The sequence below is a fragment of the Dicentrarchus labrax genome, unplaced genomic scaffold, assembly GCF_905237075.1.
Source record: "Dicentrarchus labrax unplaced genomic scaffold, dlabrax2021, whole genome shotgun sequence".
NCBI lineage: Eukaryota > Metazoa > Chordata > Actinopteri > Moronidae > Dicentrarchus > Dicentrarchus labrax.
In genome coordinates, this window is record NW_026136701.1 from 17,411,675 (window position 1) to 17,417,829 (window position 6,155).

Consider the following 6,155-nt stretch of genomic DNA (forward strand, 5'->3'; position numbering starts at 1 on the left):
GTTCAAAAAAGACAGCACATTTGGCTTTTAACAATTGTTGTCTCTCATTATTACTATGAAAACCTGTCGATATTTCTTCTTTATAAAATATTTTGTCAATTTCCTCCCACAAAATATTAACAAATGAGCTAAAGTATAATTTTGGTACATTAGTTTGACAAATTCAAAATGAGATTGGCATTCTTGTGTAATTAAAAGTGATCACCACAAGACCGCAGAGTAAGATCACATGACCTTACGAGTCACACCCTTAATTAATTATCACCAAGCATCATTACTGGCCCTCATGACAGGCCTGATATTTTGTATAAATTGGCTTGCAAGGGAATCAGCCAGCAACCAGCACTCTCTCACCGACTCACTCTCACGCTGCTCTACAGGAGGAAGAACCTGCTTCACTGTGACCATGAAGACTCTGCTGCTGGCTTCTGCTCTCTTTGCAGGACTGTTTGGCACTTTAACTGCCGTCCCCGTCACTGCCCCAGCCCCTCTTCTTTACAGTCCCTTCTGCAGATCAATTTGGTGAGTTAGGATTGCCTATCTGGCTCTGAGGCAGTCATTAGGTGTTTCTGTATTTTAATGCGACTTCAGAAATGATGTAACTGTGTTACTTCTCTTTTTCTAGGCTCTTTGCAACAGATTGTGCTGAAATCAGTATGACATTAATTCAACAAACTGAAGCCTTTAACCCTCTGAATGGCTGTGATTTATGTCAGTATACGGTAAGATCCATTTCAGTTTACGTATATTGTGTTATATTGTTTACAAATCTGTCTGTTTTTATGTGAAAAAAGCAACAACATATATTTAGTGTAATGATATGTTCTGTTTCAGCTTGTGTCAGCCACCCCTAAAACTATCAAAGCCAACCACACTTCCCTTGTTGGCCTCCAAGTTGAGAACATCACTATTACCCTGAATCCCACCATGATCGTCGGTGGCTGCCGTGTGTCTGTAAGTATCAATTACGCTAATTTTCAATGAAACATTTAACTGACACACTGAGGAGATGAGTTAATATAACTGTAGCTACGGCTCACAGCACACAAACAGGTCTTTGTGTTGAATGTTTGTTAGAAACCAATAAGTCGTTAGAAACAGTGTGAAATATGTTTATTTAATTTCTTATTTACCAGGCACAGTCCACTTCTCTCGGGTCCAGCAGTCTTCTGGATAATGGCCTCAACTACTGCAACCTTCACAACCTGCTGTCAGGTGAGTTCAGGAGCCAGAATCACTAACCATTGTTCACGTCATTTGCTGCAGAGCTGCTGCTTTATTTGCATGAACTCTAACATTCAGTGCCATCCATGTGGAGTGACCTAAGTTCAATCCATGTTTTGATTCTAGCGAGTGGGCTCACCTCAGCACCAGGCTTCATGGAGATGACCAATGAATGGGCTTGCCTGGGCTACGGACTCGCCACCTGTAACGTCTAACCAGCTTTCATGTTACTTGACCGGATAATGACATTTGTAAACAAAATTTTTTTTCCCTGAATCCATAATTTATATATATTGTAGACTGACATTTACTGTATATATGTCTATAGACAGAGAAAACAATAAAAAGTTGCAAATGCATTACACTGTGTGTGTTTTCTATACTTCAACTGTGCATGGAAAGCGATCAATACTTCTGCTCTCTTTAGCTTGTTTCCTCATATTTTCCTCTCCTCTTTCACAAATTTCCAAATTTTTAAATAGTTGGAAAGGAATATGACAGTTTCAGAAAAGTTTAGACATGTGGTCAAGACTGTCACTGCACTGGTGCCCTCTTTTGATCCACACAACACTTACAATTAAAGGGTGCAGTAAGGTTGCTAAACACTGGCACATTCATAAATCATGGTCTTATATGAATTGATGAATTGGCAGCTGGCATGTACCGGTAAATGTGCAAATCCATTTGCAAATGCTTTCACTAAACTGTAACTGATGTAAAATATTGAAATATTGAACAATAAAATATAAAATCTCCAAACAACACCCCATAATCATTGATCAAAACATATTCATAGCAAATTATTTGTTCCAAACCTCAAAAAACTGTTTAAATGGAGTTAAACAATTCATGTTGAACTGAATGGCTTATTTACATTAAGTCAATAAAGACAACTACTTTTATGAAACTTAAAATAAGTAGTTTGCTCAACTTACAGAAAATAGTTTGCATACTTAAAAAATACAGGTTAAACTGAATAAATAATTTTATACTGAGTCAATGTCAAATATTTTGTGTGATCGCTTAAGTCAGTTTTTTCAAGTTTAACCAATGTTATACTTTTTCAGTGTAAGATGGCTGTGTACTCTGAACTGCTGTCTGGTGTGAAGTACAGACAACACGACCAGAGGAGCTCCCAGTTATCTCAGACAGTCCATTAGGGTTTCTAAATTGCTCTTTATCTGTCTGTGTTGACTTTGCTTTGAGAGACCCTGTGAAACGCTAATGCCCCGAACTCCACAGCTCACAGGGCCGACAGCGACACACAAACACCTCTAACATACAACACAAAGTCTTGTCATATTCATATATTCTGTCAGCTGATGTTTTTCTTTAAATGAATAATTTGAACTTCAATAATAGAGTTCCCAATATAAGTCCAGTTTGTGTGTGGTTTCAGTTACCATAGCAGATCATGGCGTTGTGTGTAAAATCATTGGATTCTTCAATTGCATTCACAAATCACAAGACAAGACTTTTATTATCTGTACATCATGGCATCATTTTTATTCTTTTGAAACGTTGGTAACACAACAGTTGGAAGGATCAGTAGTCACACTAACTTTATTCTGCAGATATATCCTACTAACAAGCACAGAGTGACCACATGAATAACAAATGATGTGCATGAAATCGTTTTATTCTTCATTATCATGGTAGAGGTCTGATGATCATTCACAAGTCAGTTGACTAATTAGTTATCTGTTGAGTGGGATATGTAGATCAGTGAGTTAAATCATCCAGAAACATCTATTAAAGGTTTGGTTTGAAAAGAAAGTGACAAAATTCAAGATACTCCCACCTGTATTAAGCCATCAGATAGTGGATTTATTTACCAAGGTTTTGAGATCATTTGTGTTAACCAGCCCTTAATTGGATGTTTTCTCCTCTTTTCTCCAACCTGACCTCCTGAATCTCTGATGGGGGAAGTCTCTAATATTGGTAAACGGACCCTTTAATATAAAAGAAAGAGCCCAGTTCAAAAAAGACAGCACATTTGGCTTTTAACGATTGTTGTCTCTCATTATTACTATGAAAACCTGTCGATATTTCTTCTTTATAAAATATTTTGTCAATTCCGTCCCACAAAAATATTAACAAATGAGCTAAAGTATAATTTTGGTACATTAGTTTGCCAAATTCAAAATGAGATGGGCATTCTTGTGTAATTAAAAGTGATCACCACAAGACTGCAGAGTAAGATCATATGACCTTACGAGTCACACCCTTAATTAATTAGCACCAAGCATCATTACTGGCCCTCATGACAGGCCTGATATTTTGTATAAATTGGCTTGCAAGGGAATCAGCCAGCAACCAGCACTCTCTCACCGACTCACTCTCACGCTGCTCTACAGGAGGAAGAACCTGCTTCACTGTGACCATGAAGACTCTGCTGCTGGCTTCTGCTCTCTTTGCAGGACTGTTTGGCACTTTAACTGCCGTCCCCGTCACTGCCCCAGCCCCTCTTCCTTACAGTCCCTTCTGCAGATCAATTTGGTGAGTTAGGATTGCCTATCTGGCTCTGAGGCAGTCATTATGTGTTTCTGTATTTTAATGCGACTTCAGAATGGATGTAACTGTGTTACTTCTCTTTTTCTAGGCTCTTTGCGACAGATTGTGCTGAAATCAGTATGACATTAATTCAACAAACTGAAGCCTTTAACCCTCTGAATGGCTGTGATTTATGTCAGTATACGGTAAGATCCATTTCAGTTGACGTATATTGTGTTATATTGTTTACAAATCTGTCTGTTTTTATGTGAAAAAAGCAACAACATATATTTAGTGTAATGATATGTTCTGTTTCAGCTTGTGTCAGCCACCCCTAAAACTATCAAAGCCAACCACACTTCCCTTGTTGGCCTCCAAGTTGAGAACATCACTATTACCCTGAATCCCACCATGATCGTCGGTGGCTGCCGTGTGTCTGTAAGTATCAATTACGCTAATTTTCAATGAAACATTTAACTGACACACTGAGGAGATGAGTTAATATAACTGTAGCTACGGCTCACAGCACACAAACAGGTCTTTGTGTTGAATGTTTGTTAGAAACCAATAAGTCGTTAGAAACAGTGTGAAATATGTTTATTTAATTTCTTATTTACCAGGCACAGTCCACTTCTCTCGGGTCCAGCAGTCTTCTTGATAATGGCCTCAACTACTGCAACCTTCACAACCTGCTGTCAGGTGAGTTCAGGAGCCAGAATCACTAACCATTGTTCACGTCATTTGCTGCAGAGCTGCTGCTTTATTTGCATGAACTCTAACATTCAGTGCCATCCATGTGGAGTGACCTAAGTTCAATCCATGTTTTGATTCTAGCGAGTGGGCTCACCTCAGCACCAGGCTTCATGGAGATGACCAATGAATGGGCTTGCCTGGGCTACGGACTCGCCACCTGTAACGTCTAACCAGCTTTCATGTTACTTGACCGGATAATGACATTTGTAAACAATATTTTTTTTCCCTGAATCCATAATTTATATATATTGTAGACTGACATTTACTGTATATATGTCTATAGACAGAGAAACAATAAAAAGTTGCAAATGCATTACACTGTGTGTGTTTTCTATACTTCAACTGTGCATGGAAAGCGATCAATACTTCTGCTCTCTTTAGCTTGTTTCCTCATATTTTCCTCTCCTCTTTCACAAATTTCCAAATTTTTAAATAGTTGGAAAGGGATATGACAGTTTCAGAAAAGTTTAGACATGTGGTCAAGACTGTCACTGCACTGGTGCCCTCTTTTGATCCACACAACACTTACAATTAAAGGGTGCAGTAAGGTTGCTAAACACTGGCACATTCATAAATCATGGTCTTATATGAATTGATGAATTGGCAGCTGGCATGTACCGGTAAATGTGCAAATCCATTTGCAAATGCTTTCACTAAACTGTAACTGATGTAAAATATTGAAATATTGAACAATAAAATATAAAATCTCCAAACAACACCCCATAATCATTGATCAAAACATATTCATAGCAAATTATTTGTTCCAAACCTCAAAAAACTGTTTAAATGGAGTTAAACAATTCATGTTGAACTGAATGGCTTATTTACATTAAGTCAATAAAGACAACTACTTTTATGAAACTTAAAATAAGTAGTTTGCTCAACTTACAGAAAATAGTTTGCATACTTAAAAAATACAGGTTAAACTGAATAAATAATTTTATACTGAGTCAATGTCAAATATTTTGTGTGATCGCTTAAGTCAGTTTTTTCAAGTTTAACCAATGTTATACTTTTTTCAGTGTAAGATGGCTGTGTACTCTGAACTGCTGTCTGGTGTGAAGTACAGACAACACGACCAGAGGAGCTCCCAGTTATCTCAGACAGTCCATTAGGGTTTCTAAATTGCTCTTTATCTGTCTGTGTTGACTTTGCTTTGAGAGACCCTGTGAAACGCTAATGCCCCAAACTCCACAGCTCACAGGGCCGACAGCGACACACAAACACCTCTAACATACAACACAAAGTCTTGTCATATTCATATATTCTGTCAGCTGATGTTTTTCTTTAAATGAATAATTTGAACTTCAATAATAGAGTTCCCAATATAAGTCCAGTTTGTGTGTGGTTTCAGTTACCATAGCAGATCATGGCGTTGTGTGTAAAATCATTGGATTCTTCAATTGCATTCACAAATCACAAGACAAGACTTTTATTATCTGTACATCATAGCATCATTTTTATTCTTTTGAAACGTTGGTAACACAACAGTTGGAAGGATCAGTAGTCACACTAACTTTATTCTGCAGATATATCCTACTAACAAGCACAGAGTGACCACATGAATAACAAATGATGTGCATGAAATCGTTTTATTCTTCATTATCATGGTAGAGGTCTGATGATCATTCACAAGTCAGTTGACTAATTAGTTATCTGTTGAGTGGGATATGAAGATCAGTGAG